Source organism: Asparagus officinalis, chromosome 4 (assembly GCF_001876935.1).
Source record: "Asparagus officinalis chromosome 4, Aspof.V1, whole genome shotgun sequence".
In the NCBI taxonomy this organism is placed as follows: domain Eukaryota; kingdom Viridiplantae; phylum Streptophyta; class Magnoliopsida; order Asparagales; family Asparagaceae; genus Asparagus; species Asparagus officinalis.
The window spans coordinates 19,145,892-19,166,704 of NC_033797.1; positions in this window are offsets into that span (position 1 = coordinate 19,145,892).

The following is a 20,813-nucleotide window of genomic DNA, read 5'->3' on the forward strand; positions in this document are numbered from 1 at the left end:
TGTTTTAAGAGAGAAATTGAGAGATTGTTTGAGGCTTTAATTTGTGAGATCTTGTGAGATTGTAAACCCTATTTGTATTCTCTTTCTTTCTATTAGTAGATCTCCCCCCTGCCCCCCCCCCCTCCTTGCGCCGTGGACGTAGGCAATTTACCAAACCATGTAAAATTCGTTTGTCTCGCTGTTTATGTGATTTGTAATAGCTTACTTAGATTTCCTCGACAGGTTAGTCCTAGAACTGATAAGACGAAGAGCTGATATCCCACTTTGTTGAGATATTTTACTTTTGATTCTTGTTTTGTTGGTGAAATGAGAATTCCTATTGTGGTCTTACTCTCTTGTTGCGCCGAGGTGCTGCTGAAATTTTCACCGCACACAACAAGTGGTATCAGAGCACAGATTTCAGATCTAGGGTTTTGGAATTAGGTGGAGGAAGATTCTTGTGTGAAGCTTAGTTCTTGGAGTTCTAGACTTCGGTGGAGATAGCATTAGAAGTTATCATTAGAGATTTTGCTTTCCTCATGTGGACATAAGATCTATTTAGAATCTGATCTAAGGTTCAATTGGGTAATTCTTAATTTCTATCAAAAGTTTAATTCTTTCTCTACAACTTGGAGTTAGTTTACAATGGAAAAAGAAGGTTAAAACAGTAAGACGATGGTGAGTACAGTTCAAGTTGGTTTTCAGATCACCAATATTAGTGTGGTGAAGTATGACGGTAAAATCAACTTTGGTTTGTGGATGAGCGACCTACAGGATACGCTCAATACTCAGAACTTAGAAGAGACCATCATGATCCATGAGAGACTACCAAAATATAAAGAGGCAATATGAAAAAAGATGAATAGGAATGCTTGTGGGGTGATCAGATCATGTTTGAAACAGGAGATGAATTATGATGTGATTAGGGTGACGTCTGTAATGAAGATGTGAGAAATTCTCAACAATAAGTACCTTACGAATAGTGTTGAGAACCGGTTGTACTTGCTATGTAGGTTATTCAGATTTTAGATGCCCAGAAGCACCTCGCTTGCGGCTCATTTGAACAACTATATGAAGTTATTGTCAGACTTGGCGAATGTTGATGAGAAGATTTCGGATGAATACAAGGCTATTATCTTATTGGACTCCTTACCGGATGACGATTATGACACTTTTGTGCTCACTTTGTTAAATGGGAGATCTTCTATCAGCTATAGTGAAGTTACTAATGCATTGATAAATTATGATTTGAGGAGGAAGGACAAGGAGACTTCCCATGCTAGTACTTCAGGCGAGGCCTTGTTGACGAATAGAAGCCCATATGCAAAAGGTAGTAATAGAGGGAGGTCAAGTCAAGAAGCCACCACCAATTAGCAAAGAACCAATGTGTATTCTGCAAGAAGCAGGGACATTGGAAGAGAGACTGCCCGAAACTCAAGGAGAAGGAGAATGATAAGAAAAAGAGTCTGAAGGCCAATGCGGTGAATATTACGAAAGGTGATGATTCTAATGATTTGAGCTTTTCTTTACTAATTACTTTGGAGGTGAACCACTTGGATGCATCATATTGGATGCTTGATTCCGGTGCTACCTATCATGTGACCCCTAGGCGAGATTATTTTGTATCTTTTAAGAAGCTCGATGGAGGAGTTGTAGTCATGAGAAATGATCAGTCATGCGGTATTTGTGGGATAGGTACTGTGCGGATACGGATGCATGATGGAGTAGTTCGTGAATTGAAGAATGTGAGATTTGTTTCTCAGCTGAAGAAGAATCTTATCTCAGTTTGAGCTTTGGAGGCAAAGGGATTCAAGCTGACCTTTGAAAATCCTGTAGCGAAGATTATTAAGGGATCTTTAATGGTGATGAAAGGAGTCTGCAGTTAAAATTTATACTATCTGAAGGGGAGCACTGAGATTGGCCAGGTTGCTTCAGCTATTTCAGAGGCCGACATGAGCAGGTTTTGGCATTACAGGTTAGGGCACACAGGCGAGAAGTCACTGCAGATGCTGTGCAAGCAGAGGCTATTGAAGGGAGCCAAGAGTGGTAAAGTGGAGTTTTATGAGCACTATGTACTTGGTAAACAGACGAAGATGAAGTTCGGGACTGCTATTCATAGACGAGGGGCATCCTAGACTACGTGCACACAGATGTTTGGGACCCCACTAAGACTGCATCACTTGGTGGTCGATATTAGTTCATCACGTTCGTTGATGACTATATATATAGACGATGTTGGGTGTAACCATGGCAAAGAAGATTAAAGTCCTAGATATATTAGTAAAGTGGAAGAAGAGGTAGGAACTACAGACTGGGAGAAAGATCAAGACATTACGATCCGATAACGACGGCGAGTGTACATCAGACCCCTTTCTGCAGCTATATCAAGACGAGGGCATAAAGAGGTACTTCATGATTAGTCATACACCGCAGCAGAATGGGGTGGCAGAGAGGTTAAATCGGTCTTTACTGGAGAAGATCTAATGTTTGTTGGCATATAATGGTTTGGAGAAGATCTTTTAGGCTTAGATACTTTCATATGCGAGCCACCTCATTAATAGGCTATCTTCATCTGCGATTGAGGGAAAGACCCCTATGGAGATGTGGTCAAGAGAGTCAGCACTGTTGGCCTTCTTGTTTTGATGATGATTTACAAACAATTTACAACTAATGTTGTTTGTCTAGTGTTTGGCCTTCTTGTTTTGATGATGATTTACAAACAATTTACAACTAATGTTGTTTGTCTAGTGTTTGTGTTTTCGTATTTATTCTAGGCAAACAACGAGTTGGAGGATGGATGGAATAGCGTTTCAACGACGATATCAAATGGAGGTTGGCGGAATTGTGGAGTGAAGCAATATACAATTCAAGTTAAAAATCAAATTCAAGCTTCATCCGCAAAGTGTACCAAGTCAAGCTTATTAAAGATCAAGATCGGCTTGGGTAATCTAGTTTAGGTTTTATATTATGTGTGTTAGATACTCTAAGCTCAATATCATATACACACACGTATTTGGTTTCTAAGCTCAAATATTGTATTCTCAATTTATAGACTTAACAATCATTATATACATATTTTATCAAGTCTATATAATCATTGTGCAAAGTTTCAAAACATTGTTTATGTCAAAACATCAAACTTCATGTATATCACTTTTTTCATGTTTTGAACACTTTTGCAAAATAATGAGATTTCACAATTAGGAAATGCAAATTGGAAAATTCTTTTTTGTAACATGTTCAAAATAATATTTGCAAACATTTTCCAAAGTTTCATCAAGTTTGAAATTGATTTGTTACGTTTAATTGAATTTACAAAATCATGTTTTTGCATGTTTTACAAAACTGATGAGTTTTCACAAATGGGAAGTGATATTTGAAACATTCTTTTTCTGACATGTTTATCTACATGTTTAGAAACTTTCCTCCAGTTTTTACTATTTTTGGAGTTGATTTACTATGCCTAATTGATTTTACAAAATCGTGTATGTCAGCAGTTTTTCAGAAACTATAAATCTGTGTTCAAATATTTATTTCTCTCAATTGGGAAATTCTTTTTCAGAAATTCTTTGTCTAACATGTCAATATATATGTCTAGAACCTTCCTACAAAATTTCATAATTTTTGGAGCTGTTTTACTATTTTTAATTAATTTTACAAAACCGAACCTGAGTTCAAATGCTCACTGGGCGACAGAGAGACTGTCGGTCGACCGGTCCGGATTTTCGGTCGACCGACAATATGACCGTTGGACTTCTAACGGCTATTTCTGAGCTGTTTCTCTGGGGGCTGTTTTGTCATTTGTTTTGGGGGTTTTTGCTGAGATTTCTAGTGGGTATATATACCCCATTGCTGATGTCTTTTCAAAGTAGTTAAGAGAGTTTTTTAATCAAGTTTAATAAAGTTTTTAACAAGGGTTTTAGTTTGGTTTAAGTGTGTTTAAAAAGCTTTTAAGCAAATTGAGAGTTTGTTTTGAGGAATCAATTTCACAAGAGCTTGAGAAGATCATCTATTGGTGTTTGGGCATCCAACTATTCTCTCTCCATCTCTTGATCTATTGAGATGTTTTCTAAACTCTATTTCTAGCTTTTTTATATATTTGATTATCATTGTTATTAAGCTAGAACTACATTGAGTTTAGTTTTGATTTATATCTCTTTGTTCACACACAACCTATTGAGCTTATTGTATTTACATTCATAGTATAATTTAGGGTTGTGGGTTTGTGACTAAGAGTTGTGCTTAATTGAGTTCTCACCTTGTTTAGAGAACAATCAATTGATTTATATTGTGCTTAATTGTGAGGATTCACTTGTAATACACTTGTACACCGAGAGAAGTGTGTGGTGAGAGACGGGGTCGAATCCAAGAGGAGTGGCGTCGGTTGACGTGCCTAGAGAGAGGTTGTAACCGAGCACTTGAGGATGAGGACACGGGCTAGGACCAACACTTAGTGTGTGAGGTGTGATTACATAGTGATTGTATTGTGAGGTGTAAACGTTGTTCGGGTGAACGTAGAAAACCCGGTTGTGATAGTGGAGATCTCCTCGAGGTGAGGAGCGGGGACGTAGGTCGTGGGGACCGAACCTCGTAAACATATCGTTTTGTTTGTGATTGCATTGGCGTTCTTATTCTTGTTTTCATATCTTATATCGCCTTTGTGTATTGCTCATCATATTACCCTATCACTTGTGTTAGTTTATATATCCTTGCTCATATACTTGTAATATCTCATTGATAGGATATATTCATTTGTTCATATTGCCTTATCCTAGCTAATGTATCTTATTGCATTTTATTCTTGCTAGGATATCTTGTTAATTAATTTTTAATTAGCATTTAATCGGATTAGATTAGCATAAGACCCTAATCACCCCCCCTCTAGGGTCTAACAATTGGTATCAGAGCTTGGTGCTCTTTGATTTAAGGACTAACCGCCTTGAGTTAAAGATCCAAGTTATCTTATTTGTGCTAATCTAGTTATGATTGCATTTGTCTTGCTTGCATATGTTCATATATATATCTTGAATATGAATGTATTTTGTTTAGGCTATAAATCCAATGTTGCTCCTAAATTCATTAATTTTTCCTATGCACAATGGGCTTCTAGATTTAAAATTTTTGTGCAATCTAAAAATATTGATTTATGGGGAATTATTGATGATGCTTATATTGTACCCACTATGGAGAAATCCAAGTGGAGTAGAACATGATAAGAAAATGTTTTCAATGAACAAGCGTTTGTTAGAATTTTTGCTTAATGCTTTTGACTCATCCATTTCTAACAAATTTGTTCATTTTGATAGTGCTTACAATTTATGGAAATTCATAGAAGCACATCAAGGCAACTTGGAGGAAATCCAACGTAGTTTGGAGGATTATTCTTCAAGTGAGTGTGGAGCATCATCATCATGCACACGGTCACTAGGCGATAGCCCTAGTGTGGTAAGCGATTCGGAATCCGATAGTGATATATCCATCAATGAACTCGCTTGTGCATATGATAGATTAATGCATGCCTATACTAAGTTGCATAATAATTTTATAGATTTGAAAAGCAAGCATGTTAATTTAAAATCCGATCATGAGTTGCTAGGTTCCAAATTTGATATCATTGCAAAAGAAAATATTGTGCTTAAAGAAAACAATGACTTATTAAATTTGGAAAATAAAAAATTAATCTCATCCATAGAACATTAGAAATGAGTTTAATTCTTTATGTTCTACTTCTAATGCTAATGCATATGTGCCTAATGATGAGTTGAATAATATTAAAAATAGAATATCATCTTTAGATTCAACTTTTAAATCATGCATTGTCAATAATAACAAGCTTATGGACATGTGTGCTAAATCTTATGCTAAAATATCTAAACATCCTATTCATCATGCACACATGTATAGTAAAGTCTACAAATGCACAAATTGCGGTCGTAAAGGCCATCTTACTAGATTTTGCTATGATGCACAAAAACCCTCTAAGGCTCATATTAATCCTTCTTGTGCATCTCATCAAGCTTCATCATCACATTTTTCACATACACATGCACATACTCATCATGTTCATCATAAGCATGCTCATGTGTTTAAATGTGATCATTGTGGTCGATTTGGTCATTTGGCCAAATTTTGTTTTGATTTAAAGAGAGTTTCACATTTGCAAAATAATTTTAAAAGATCATCCATGTTTGCAAATGTTTCTAATGTTTCTCGTGCACATGTTTATGGTCAACAAAATCAAATGGGCCTCTTTCATTGCACTAATTGCAATCGGAAAGGTCATTTACACAATTTTTGTTTTGACCGTGTTCGTGTACCATATGTGCCTAAGAGGGTTCATAACCCTAGGGCTTTGAGCTTTATTGATAGGGGTCATGTCCCTAAACTATCCGGCACCAAGAATGCTTGGGTGCCAAAATAATTTTTAAAACCAAGAATTTTAGTGTTTTTATTTTTTTTTTCTCTTTCTTGGTTTTGAAAAATGCATTTTAAACTTTTATAAAAACAATTTTTTTTTATTGGCTAAATTCTTTTGTTTTCATGATCATTGGTTTTGCTTTAATGAGAGGTTTGCATTTATATAACCCTCCGGGTTTATTGGGTGTTTATTCCCAAATCATGTTTACCGGATGCTAGAATGATTATATGGGTTAAAACAAGCTTTAGAGCTTGATATATTGTTGCCTCTCTTGAAAATCTTTTATCAAAGATTTTGTTTTGAATTATTGCTTTGAATTCATTATATTTCACTTATATGATGATATTTATATGTTTGTGCTTATGGATCATCTATTCGTGCATTATAATGTATTCCATATGTGGTTTGATCAAATCCCACAAAGAAAATTTTCTTGATTGATCAAACATCGTTTTTGGATTTAAACTTTGATTTATGATTTCTTTTGGTTGACTTGTTTTCATTTGAAAACTTTTTGCATAACTCTCATGTTCCTCTTTTTTGATTTCATAAATCTACTATTATATATGTTTTTATGTTCTTTATGAGACACTATTTTCATATTGGTATTTCTATATATGTTCTCATGTATGTGAGTAAATTTTTTAGCATATTCATGTATGCTTGCTCACATATGTTTTGCCATGATCTTCTTTGCATATATTCTATATGGCTTTTTGATAGGGGGAGCAATCCCTATATATATTCTTTTTATACTCACCTATGCTTATTGATAGGGGGAGCTTTCGCTCTCTTAATCCTTTTGTCCCCTTTTTGATGTTGTCAAAGGGGGAGAAATATTATGAGTATACATTTTTCTTGTTTATATGCATGTGAATTATAATTTATATATTCATTTTCTTTCATGCATATATCATTTTTGTAAATTGTTTGTCATCATCAAAAAGGGGGAGATTGTTGGCCTTCTTGTTTTGATGATGATTTACAAACAATTTACTACTAATGTTGTTTGTCTAGTGTTTGTACATTCCTATGTATTGTAGACAAACAACGTAGTTGGAGGATGGATGGAATAGAGCTTCAACGATCATATCCAAAGGAGGTTGGCGGAATGTCGGTGAAGCTTATGCAATTCTAGTTCAAGATCCAAGTTCAGGTTGGAGGTTGGATGGATTGCGCTTCAACGATGATATCCAAAGGAGGTTGGCGGAATGTCGGGTTGAAGCCTTGCAATTCAAGTTAAAGATCGAGTTCAAGCTTCATCCGCAAATATATCAAGTCAAGCCTATTGAAGATCAAGATCAAGCTTTGGTATATTTAGTTTAGGTTTTATATTATGTGTGTTAGATACTCTAAGCTCAATATCATATACACACACGTATTTGGTTTCTAAGCTCAAATATTGTATTCTCAGTTTATAGACTTAACAATCATTATATACATATTTTATCAAGTCTATATAATCATTGTGCAAAGTTTCAAAACATTGTTTATGTCAAAACATCAAACTTCATGTATATCACTTTTTTTCATGTTTTGAACACTTTTGCAAAATAATGAGATTTCACAATTGGGAAATGCAAATTGTAAAATTCTTTTTGTAACATTTTCAAAATATCATTTGCAAACATTTCTCAAAATTTCATCAAGTTTGGAATTGATTTGTTATTTTTAAAGGAATTTACAAATTCACGTTTTCGTTCGTGCATATGTTCGTGCATGTTTTACAAAACTGATGAGTTTTTACAAATGGGAAGTTATATTTGAAAAATTCTTTCTCTGACATGTTTATCTACATGTTTAGAAACTTTTCTCCAGTTTTTACTATTTTTGGAGTTGATTTACTATGCCTAATTGATTTTACAAAATCGTGTATGTCAGCCGTTTTTCAGAAACTATAAATCTGTGTTCAAATATTTATTTCTCTCAATTGGGAAATTCTTTTTCATAAATTCTTTCTCTAACATGTCAGTATATATGTCTAGAACCTTCCTACAAAATTTCATAATTTTTGAAGCTGTTTTACTATTTTTAATTGATTTTACAAAACCGAACCTGAGTTCAAATGCTCACTGGGCGACAGAGAGACTGTCGGTCGACCGGTCCGGTCGACCGATGAAATTTTCCAGTCGACCGATGAAAATTCCGGTCGACCGACGAGGTCTTTTTCTGCTTCCAACGGCTAGTTTTTTGACCGTTGTTTTTTGTCTTTTGCTCACGTTTTTGGCTGAGTTGTGAGAGGGTATAAATACCCCATTGCCTTCAACTTTCAAGCTATCTAATGAGAGTTTTTAAACAAGTTTAAGAAAGTTTTTAACAAGGGTTTTAGTTTGGTTTAAGTGTGTTTAAAAAGCTTTTAAGCAAATTGAGAGTTTGTTTTGAGGAATCAATTTCACAAGAGCTTGAGGAGATCATCTATTGGTGTTTGAGCATCCAACTATTCTCTCTCCATCTCTTGATCTATTGAGAAGTTTTCTAAACTCAATCTAGCTTTATATTTCATATTGTTTGATTATCATTTTATTAAGCTAGTATTCATATTGAGTTTAGTTGATTTTATTTTCTCTATGTCACGCCCCGCTTCCCAAAATACACGGGAACCGGAACGTGAACAAGCCCGCGACGTATTAGACTGAGAAGAGATAAGTGCTAGACCCCGTCTTCTCAATCTAATACGCTAAGCGTCTGGAAATAAGTACAATACGAAGTCACAGGTCCCCAATCACACATAGCAAGAATATAAAGACAACCCAGAATAAGAAATAAACATATCATCAATGGTAAATCATCCCAGACATAAAAATATGGGTCAAACGTACCCTTATACATATCTGAACAAATGAGTGCTGGAGAAATGTAAAATACAATGACCAAGCAGAAAAGAAATGCTACAAAAGTAAACTGAGATCATCGAACAACAAGAGGGAATAACTAAACTTCGGCTTCTTCTTCTGCTTCATCTACAAGGCACTCCTGCTGAGAATCTTCTGGCTCCTGGAGATCTCCTAGCTGAACATGTTCTTCTCCTAAGTCTGACGTACACCAGAGAAAATAGGTGTACGTCAGGTGCATGACGCACGGCACCCCCCCCCCCCCCCCCCTCTAGGGTCTAACAAGCACGAGATTGTGACCAGCTCAAGATATTCGGGTGCCCTGCATTTTATCATGTGAGAACAGATAAATTAAAACCTCGAGCTATGAAGGTTATATTTATAGGATTCAAACGTGGTGTTAAGGGATACAAGCTATGGAATCCAGTTGATAGAAAGATTGTGCTGAGTAGGGACGTCACGTTCGATGAGGCTTCTAGCTTAAAGCTTCCCAGATCTCATCAGGTGGAGAGCGACCCGATAGAGGAGATATCACAGGTGGTGGAGATCGATGCAGCTTCACAATATCCAAATGGTATAGTATTCATTAGAGTGGCGACTGAGGTGACACCAGGCGAGCACGATGGTGACACGGAGGATACGGGTACTGATGTGTAGGATTAGGGATCAACGGTTCAGGTTCAGGACTCAATTATGGTTCAGAGACAGAAGAGAGACATACAAATGCCAGCATGGTATGCCGACACAGTTGCGTATGCACTTTCAGTGGAGAGTATTGATGACATGGTGCCTACTACATTCAGAGAGGCCGAGCAAAGTTCGAAGGCTGATTCGTGACAGGTAACTATGCAAGAGGAGATGGAGTCTCTTCACAAGAATGATATGTGGGAGCTCGTTGAGCTTCTAAAGGAGCAGAAGGCAATTGGTTGCAAGTGAGTATACACAAGGAAGGAGGGCATTAAGGGCACTTCATTGAGATTCAAAGCTAGGTTGGTTGCGAAGGGCTATGCACAGGAAGAATGTATTGACTATAATGAGGTTTTCTCTCCGGAGGTGAAGCACTCTTCGATTCGAATTTTGCTAGCTTTAGTGGAATATTATAGTTTGGAGTTAGATCAGTTAGATGTAAAGACGATATTTCTTCATGGTGATCTTGATGAAGAAATATATATGACTCAGCCATTGGGATTCTGCGCTACAGAGGAGGAAAAATTGTTTTGCAGATCGAAAAAATCATTATACTGTTTGAAGCAATCTCCTCGACAGTGGTATAGGCGATTTGATGGTTTTATGATTGGTCATTCGTACACTCAGAGCCAGTTTGATCCTTCCTTATATTTTTGCAAGTTGAAAGGAGGTGCGTACATCTATTTGTTAATTACTTTATGTCAATGACATGTTGGCTGCCTCTATTTTTAGATTTGCTATAGATGAGTTGAAGACACGGCTTTCAAAAGAGTTTGGCATGAAGGATTTGGGGAGGCGAAGCGCATTTTAGGGATGAAGATCCACAGAGACAAGAAGAAAGGATAGAATTTGTTTGACACATGTGGCTTATTTAAAGAATGTTCTACAATGATTTTATGTTAGCATGGATACGAAGCCAGTTAGTGTACCATTGCGAGCCCATTTGAAGCTTTCAGCTGATCTTTTACTAAAGACAGTTGAAGATCAAGAGTTAATGTCGAAGACTCCATATGCGAACGTAGTTGGTAGCTTGATGTACGCGATGGTATGTATAAGACCAGATTTATCACAGGCGGTGAGCATGGTTTTAAGATACATGAACGATGCAGGAGTGGGTCATTGGGATGCCGTGAGATGGACTTGGAGGTATATTCGAGGTACGCTCAATGTTAATTTAATTTATGAGTGGGACACTACAGGTGAGTAGTATGTATTGGCTACGTTGATTCAGATTATGTCAGGGATTTGGATAAGCGCCGGTCTACGATAGGGTATGTGTTCATTTTGATCCATGTGCCAGTGTGTTAGAGATGTACCTTACAGTTTACGGTGGCTTTGTCTACGATAGAGACAGAGTATATGGCGGTTACAGAGGCTGTGAAGGAGGCTATTTGGCTTCGAAGACTTTTATAGGAACTTGGTATATCGCAGCGGTCTGTCACTATTTATTATGACAGCAGGAGTGCTATCTATTTGGTGAAGAATTAGGTTTTTTATGCAAGAACAAAACACATTAACGTTCGTTATCACTTCGTTCGTGATGTTCTTGAAGATGCTGATGTGGAGATTGTGAAGGTCCACATGAAGGATAATCCGGCGGATATATACTCACAAATATGGTTTCGAGCAACAAGTTTGATCATTGTAAAGACTTGTTGCACATTCGTGATTGTTGAGGCCATTAACGTCTATTTGGATGAACTACGTGAATGCTTGATTCCTTGGGCAAGAGGATACGTAGGTAGTCATTTATGATGCAACCGATTTGGTGAGTAGATACCGAAGTTTGGAGTTTGTTCATATTCTCATTTGGGTCTTGACTTGTTGTGGATTGAGTCTGTTATCGTGAATTTTTTTACTTCATACTGGATGCAACAAGTGAGATGTTTGGTTTTGATTGGTGTCGGCTCAATATTAAAAAAAAAACTTCACTGAGGTGGAAAATTGCTGATCCATAGCAGCCACACCCTCGTGAGGTGATAAGGCAGCGGAGCAAAGCAAAGGCAAAGCCGTAATGAAGAGAAACCTCGTGAAGAGATAGGACGTGGGTCCGCTCTAAGATAGCAGGTATCTCTTCACGAGCCCACAAACTTTTTTTTCTCCCCTTATATATATATATATATATAATATAATATATATATATATATATATATATTATATATATAGTTTGCTAGGGTTGCCTGTAGAAGGGGGGTTTTTTGGCATAGGGTAAGAATGCAGATTTGGCGATTGTACAAGGCAGAAGGGAACCCATGTTTGATTAGGCTGCGTGCATAGGAGAAAACATCAAAGGTTCTAGCCCGGCTGTTTTGAGAGAGAAATTAAGAGATTGTTTGAGGGTTTAATTTGTGAGATCTTGTAAGATTGTAAATTCTATTTGTATTCTCTTTCTCTTTATTAATAGATCTCCCCCTCCGTGCCCTGTGGACATAGGTAATTTGTCGAACCACGTAAAATTCGTTTGTCTCGTTGTTTGTGTGATTTGTAATAACTTATTTAAGTTCCCTCGACAAGTTAGTCCTAGAACTAATGAGAGGAAGAGCTGATATCCCACTTTGTTGAGATATTTTGCTTTTGGTTCTTGTTTCCTTGGTGAAACGAGAGGAAGAGCTGATATCCCACTTTGTTGAGATATTTTGCTTTTGGTTCTTGTTTCCTTGGTGAAACGGGAATTCCTATTGTGATCTTACTCTTTGTTGAGATATTTTGCTTTTGGTTCTTGTTTCCTTGGTGAAACGGGAATTCCTATTGTGATCTTACTCTCTTGTTGCGCCGAGGTGCTGCCAAAATTTTCGTTGCGCACAACAAATATTTCGATCCATGATTAATTGCATTCAATTACTTATTTTGCTTGGTTTGTTTGAGTACTTAGTTACTTGTTTTGTCCTGACGTATATAGCTATTCATGCTTAAACATGAGATTCAAAGTGAAAGTTTTGGCAAAAATTATGATCAATATGATTAATATTATTGATTTTTTTTCTTTAAAAAATGATTACTATTATTGACTATTAAGATACTTATCCTTTATATTATGATTTTATACTAAGTATTCAAGAACTGAAATGAGGAGATTCATAGATGTAGTGAGAGTTTGTTTTGGTTGCAACTATCACCATATAAAGGTATTAATCATATTTGTTTATATTTATTTAATTATTCAATTATTGTCATACAGGATGCTCCGTGAGTGTTTTATTCATTAATATATTATAATAGTCTATTTACATTATTAATCTTTTATGTGTTTGTAAATATTTAGGTCATTCTTTTGAAAGAAAATTTTTTCATTTGGTAGGTTATAGTTATATTTTTGAAAGAAAATAGATTCACGCAGTATGGTGTAGGTGTAGAAGGACATTAATTTTATCATTGATGAACCAAATTATCAAGCAATCATAAAAAAAACTTATTTTTTCTTTAAATAATATTCCTACTGGTGTTAAATATACAAGGTTATTAGGTAGATGACTTATTTCTTAAACTGACATATATTAAGCTCTAAACTTTACTATTTTTCTGAAAGACAAAAATTAAAGCCAACAATATTTTTTCATAAAGGAATCCAAAATATTTTAATATATTTTATGATAGCAGTAAACTGCTTCGCAACTGACTTATAGTGGAGAAAATTCAAGATATTTAACCATGTGTGATGCACGTGCATGCTACCTAGTTTTTATTAATAAGAGTGTACTAGAAGCATAAATAAAAAATATATAAAGACATATATGAAAATATGCAAAACAATAAAATACGTTAGTTCTTGAAGACATAGGGACATCTATGCTTCAAGGGTTACTTGCAAACGTACTCCCTATAGTATAACCCAATTGCAAGAGACCTTCTTATTTTATTTATTGTCAATAGACCCTCTATATTTCTACTTGTAGCTAGTAGACCCCATGTGATATTGGCCCAAGTGTGAAAACATCCCCGTGAACTTTTTCAAGTATTTTAAAAGTGAAAAAGTAGCAATTGTGCGTCTATCCTAACCAATAGAACTATAAGGGATACATCCGCCTCCTCAAAAAATTTGAACTCTTTTAAGAGTGAAAAAAAAAGTTCACTCAGGGGACGTACTCACCCTTATTCGCAATAAGTAGAACTACAATTGGTATATTCACAATAAATTGGGTTACAAGAAGTCTCTTAGCAATCAAGTGATACTGCAGGGATTATATTTGCAGTCAACCATTATATTTTATGTGCTTCATGATCATGTGCTTATGAGTTGTAATTCATTAGATGGCCCTTATCTGAAAGATGGTCATCAAAAAACTAAAAATCTTATCTTTTATATTACTATTATAAAAGTGTGTAGGATGTTAAAACATTTTCTTTCAAAAATATCCTCCAAGATACATATATGCATTCATAAAACACATGCATACATGCATATAGCAGATACATTTATACATAAACCACACCCTTGAAATTCTTCTCATAACCTCTAATTAATAAATGTTACATAAATACATATAACCCACAATTAAGTATAAAATTCATAACCCCCAAATAATTTCAACATGAATTAAATTCGTTATACTTTTATAATTTCCCATTAACATATTAATCTCTTAGAATATCCTTCCATAATTCTCAATAAATATCACTACCATAATCATAAAAAACATTACAACCATTCATCTTCTTACTAACCAGTATAATGTTGGGGTTGAACACACAACTCGTGCCCTTCCGGATCTTATGTCGAAAGTAAGCAAGAAAGAAATCACAGTAAATAAAAGAATGACTTGCAGGAAATAATAATCAAACAGAGAACACCAAATTTAATGAGGTTTGGCAAACGTGTCTACATGCTCAGGAGCTACACCAAAAACTTTGATTAATTGAAGAAGATTACAATGCTCGTAATAGACTTCTCTCTCTAAGATCTCTGATGTCAAAGTGTCGTCAAAACCCTCTTTTTCATGTTCATCAAACCCTAAAAACATATCAAGTTATATATAGTATCTCAACCCAAAATAGTTTTCCAAATCAATTAGGAAACTAGAAAATCCGACATCGTTCGACCAGTGCAATGACGTCAGTCGACCGGCCAAAACCTAGTTTTCTACAGGGTTCTCGTGCATGTTGTCGGTCGATCGTCTCATTGCCATCGGTCGACCAACCTAAAACTCTTGTAAGTTTTTTGAGTTCACGTCGGTTGATCGATGATCTTATGTCGGTCGATCGACCAAAGCGAACTTCCTGGGCTCGATTCCTACAGGCTTTTCAGTCGACCGGCTCAAGTCTGTTGGTCGACCGATCGAGGCTTTTCTGCTTCTTTGATGATTTCTTCTTCAAGTTTCGGTCTTCATACTTCCAAAACCAATAATCTCCCACTTGGAGATGAAACCACCATCAATGAGCTCTCCCAAACTCCCGCCTTCTTCACAAGCATCTTCTCCTACCCGAAAAAATTTATTCTTTAATCATCATCAACCCGGTGATCCCGCCTATCCTTCTAGTGTGGCTCCGCCTTCATCTCCTATGCGTAAAGGCCTACTGAAGTTGTGCGTAACTCCAGTTTGTCGATGGTCTCTACTTTCATTAACATATCCGTAGGATTTTGGCTGCCCAAAATTTTCTCAAGTTGTAACTTGCCATCCTCTATTAGCGAGTGTATGAAATAGTAACGTATGTTGATGTGCTTCATTATGGTATGATATACTGGATTCTTGGCAAGGTACATAGCACTCTGGCTATCACAATAAAGAACATCGTTCCCCTGCTTCAAACCCAACTCTTCCAGGTACCCGGTCAACCAAATCGTCTCATTGCTGGCTTCAGTCACTGTGACATACTATGTCTCAGTTATGGACAATGTTCCTATTTCTATAAACGTGAGACCCAGCTCACTACTGTTGACGCTAAGGTATAAACATAACACATGGTACTTCGCCTCGTATCATGATCACCGGTGAAATCTGCATCCATGTATCCCCGCAGTACCAATTCTTTCCTCCTGCAACACAATGACATATTCGTAGTCCCTCTCAAGTAACGCAATATTCACTTTATAGCCTCCCAATGTTGCTTCCCTAAATTACTTGCAAACATGCTTATAACTCCCACTGCATGGGTGATATCCGACCTCGTGCAAACCATCCCGTGCATAATGCTACCAATGGCTGATGAGTATGACACCCTATTCATGTTCTTCTTTTCTGCATCTGTCTTGGGTGATTGCTTATCAAATAGCTTGAATTGACTTCCAAGAGGCATGTCGACGGGCTTAGCATTCTTCATGTTGAATCTCTAAAGTACCTTCTTAATGTATTCAGCTTGAATCAACTTTAACGTTCCTTCAGCTTCATCTCGACTGATTCGCATCCTAAGAATTTGCTTCGCTACACCCGGATCCTTTATAGCAAACTCTTTCGCCAACTGCTTCTTCAATTTGTTTATCTCTTCTAAACACGGTCCTACAACTAACATGTTATCAACATACAATAATACCACGATATAGCTGGACTCGAACATCTTGAAGTAGTAATAATGATCTGAATTGCATCTTCCATAACCATTGCTCTGCATGAAGTTGCCGAACTTCTTGTACCATAGTCTCGGAGCTCGTTTCAAACCGTATAAGCTCTTCTTGAACCTACACATCATCTATTCTTTTCCTTTCTTAATGAAGCTAACAGGTTGCTTCATATAGATTTCTTCATCCAAGTCACCATGAAGAAAGACAATCTTCACATCCAACTGTTCAAGGTAGAGATTTTCAGTAGTTACTAAGCTTAACACCACTCTGATGGTTGTAAGCTTCACAGCTAGGGAAACTCTGTATAATTTACTCCTTCCCACTGTTGGAACCCTTTCACAACTAATCTGGCATTGTACTCTTGCTTTCATCACTCTCTTGCTTGACCCGGTAGACCTATTTGTTATGTAAGGTTTTTTCTGTTCAGGTAGCTGGGTTAACTCACATGTCTCGTTCGAGTGGAGAGAATCTATCTCTTATTGTATCGCCTGCTCTCACTGCTAAGATTCACTAACTTGCATAGCCTCCTAATAGCATTCTAGTTCTCCGCCATCTGTCAATAGCAAATAATCTAGGGACGAAAGATATCTGGGATTCGGTTTGGGTACCATAGATGACCTCCTAAGCTTCACGCCTTGGGTAGTAGTCTCGACATCTGGAGTCTCCTCCATTCTTTGGTCAGAACTAACACTGTTTTCCCCCATCTGGAAGTTCCTCCAAATCCATGCACTCGAATCCACCTGCATCCTTAGTGTGCTCCCACTGATTTGGCTATTCTCAGCATTATCCATATCTTTATACATCACCTTCTCACTGAATATCACATCTCTGCTCCTGATAATTTTCCTGTTCTTCTCATCCTAAATATGATACCCGAACTCATCAATGTCGTATCTAATGAATGTATACTTTTGTGACTTAGATTCTAACTTTTCCTTGACATGATCACTGATATGAACATATGTCACGCAACTAAATACTCGTAGATGTGAGAGATTAATCTTCTTTCCACTCCAAACCTCTTCTAAAATCCTAAAATCCAATGGAACTGATGGACCATGATTGATCAAGTAAGCTGTCGTATACACCATATCCGTCCAAAATATCTTAGGTTGACCTGCATGTAAATACATACTCCTCGCACGCTCTGTTAATATCATGTTCATCCTCTCTACAGTGTTGTTCAATCTGTTGCGGCATCCCTAGAGTAGTCCTCTCCAAACGAATCTCATTTAGAGCACAGAACCTCTTGAACTCCTCTAGCTCGTATTCTCCATCATTGTTTGATCTCAGATACTTCACCTTCAGATTTGTCTCGTTCTTCACCATAGCTTTCCACTTCCTGAAGATCTCGAACACCTCTGACTTGTGCTTCATAAAGTATACTCACATCTTCCTTGAGTGATCATCGATAAAGGTGACATAGTGCGTCGAACTGTCAAGAGAAGATATGCTAGTTGGACCTTATACATTTGTATGACAAGCTCTAACTTCTGAGCTTTAGGTGGTCTTTCACTTTTCTGAAAGCTGACCCTCTTCTGCTTCCATTAGATACAATCCTCACAACACCAACTTCAACTGAATCGATGTCGGTTAGCTTTCCCTGTGAGTGTAGAATCTTTATTCCCTTCTCACTCATGTGTTCCAGCCTATTTGCCATAGATTTACACTCTCTTTGCCAGCTGTAACTGTGAGGGTGCCACTCACATGTGAAGTGAGGTAGAGAGTTCCTATTTTGTTACCGCGAGCAACCACCATAGTACAATTGAAGATCTTTCATGAATCCCCGGTGAATGTTACAACATAGCCTTTCGCTCGAAGCTGGCCTACCGAAATAAGATTCCTCTTCAGCTTCAGTATGTGTCTGATGTTCTTCAGATTTTATTTAGAGCCCTTCATCTAAATCTGCACGTCGCCTCTTTCTAACAATACTGCAAGGCTCATTGTCCCCTAAGTACACTTTCCCAAAGTCCCCTGCTACGTAATTCTAAAAAAGCTTCCTATTAGCAGTAGCGTGGAGCGGGCTCCCGGATTAATAACTCATGAATTGGAATCACTGTCCATAGCAATGATCAATGCATCTTGCACAAGATGAGCCTCCTGCTCATTCGCATCCTTCTTTGGCACTTTGTAGACTGAAGACATATGGTGGCTACAGTTCTAACACTTCCCTTTGGTAGGCCTAACCTTCGAGTTCGACCTCTTCTTCTTCTTCAACTTCGACTGATTCATGTTTTGGTTTCCCTTCTTCTGGCTTTGGCCCCTCTGCTTGAGATTTAGGGCTGAATCTAAACCTTCTGATTCGGATGAATTCCTTCTAACCTCCTCCGATAGAATCGTACTAATAACCTCACTCAACTTTAACTTCTCCTTCCTTACAGAGTTGCTAATTGCGGTCATGCAACATGCCCAACTATCCGGCAACTGTGATAGAATCAATAGGACATACACTTCGTTATCAAACATGATGTCCATAGAGATAAGTTGATCAATAATTGTGTTGAACTCGCTGAGATGCAACGTGAAGGAATATTCTTTTGCCATCTTGAGGTTGAAGAGCGTATTGATGAGATGCACCTTGTTTGCAGCTGACAGTTGCTTGTACATCTTCTTGAGAACTTCCATAAGCTCCATCGTCATCTTCTCCTTTAATATATTGTAGGTAACTAATTTGACGAGTGACAATCGGATCTTCCCTAAAGCCTTTCGATCCAATATTTCCTAGTCCTCGTCTGATTCCTTCTTCTTCTTTACTTTAGCCTTGCCCATCAACGAACGGTAAAAATCCTTCTAGTACAGATAGCTCTTCATCTACGACTTCTAGTAGGCAAAGTCTGACCTGTCAAACTTCTTAATCTTCGATTTGATTTCATCTACCATGGCTCTCATACAAATCTTCTGAACGAAGCTCTGATACTAGTTGTTAGGGTTGAACACACAACCCGTGTCCTTCCGGATCTTGTGTCAAAAGTAAGCAAGCAGGAAATCATAGTAAATAAAAAAACTTACAGGAAAGAATAATCAAATAGAGAATACCAAATTTAACGAGGTTCGGCAAACGTGCATATGTCCTCGGGAGCCACACCAAAAACTTTCATTAATTAAAGAAGATTACAATGCTCGCAATAGGCCTCTCTCTCTCTCTCTCTCTCTCTCTCTCTCTCTCTCTCTCTCTCTCTCTCTCTCTCTCTCTCTCTCTCTCAGATCTCTGATCTTAAAGTGCCGTCAAAATCCTCTTTTTTCGTGTTCATCAAACCCTAAAAACATATCAAGGTATATATAGTATCCTAGCCCAAAACAGTTTTCCAAATCAATTAGGAATCTGGAAAACCCGACATCGGTCGAGCGGTGCAATGACGTCAATCGACTGGCCACAACCCATTTTTCTATAGGGTTCTCGTGCATGTTGTCGATTGACCGGCTCAGTTCCATCGGTCGACCGACCCGAAACTGCTGTAAGTTTCTTGAGTTCGTGTCGGTCAACCAATGAGCTTATGTCGGTCGGTCGAACAGAGTGAACTTCCTAGGCTCGATTCCTATAGGCTTTTTGGTCGATCGGCTCAAGCCTATTGGTCGACCGACCAGAGCGAACTTCCTAGGCTCGATTCCTACAGGCTTTTCGGTCGACGGGTTCAAGCTTGTTGGTCGACCGATCGGAGCTTTTTTGCTTCTTTGATGATTTCTTCTTCAAGTTTACACTTCCAAAACCAACATATAAATCACAACCAATCTCTTAAAAAACAAACAAATCCTATCCCACTCTCAAAAAATGAACTTTTGAACATTATTACTCATCATTCAAGGCACATTCTATTTTATCAATTATTATTAGTTTGATCTCAGCAGGATTGATTTTAATGTACAATGTATGTACAATTTCAATTGAGTCTATTTGACTTTGTATCTTTGCCAGTTGTAACTGTAATTTTTAGTTAATATGATTAGAGTATGTAGAATTGTAAATCTTCTAGTGTACTTCTCTAATCTGCAGTTTTACTATGTTTATGTTGCGTTTGGAGGTAGAATAGAGTTATCTCTGACTACATTATGGTTTGTTTTTCTTTTTGCATTTTAGAGTTAGGAAAAACACAATGTGATTGGAGGTTTCTAATGTACAGTTTTAATTGTAACTAGTGGAGCATATAAATGATGTCGCTCTATCCCCAGATTGATTTTTCTCTGAGTTACGAGACTTAACTATACCAATAATGTAGTCAAGAACACTTAATTGCAAAGTCAAACGAGCCTTTAGTATATAACACGTTCTTTTTCACTAAATAATATAATATTAATTTTTATTATGTGCAATTACGACTCTTGATGTTAAGTAGCAAAGAATGAGGACTAGGATCCAATATTTTCCCTTAACTGGCATTCTAAGATCGAAAAATGATCTTTTGAGTCG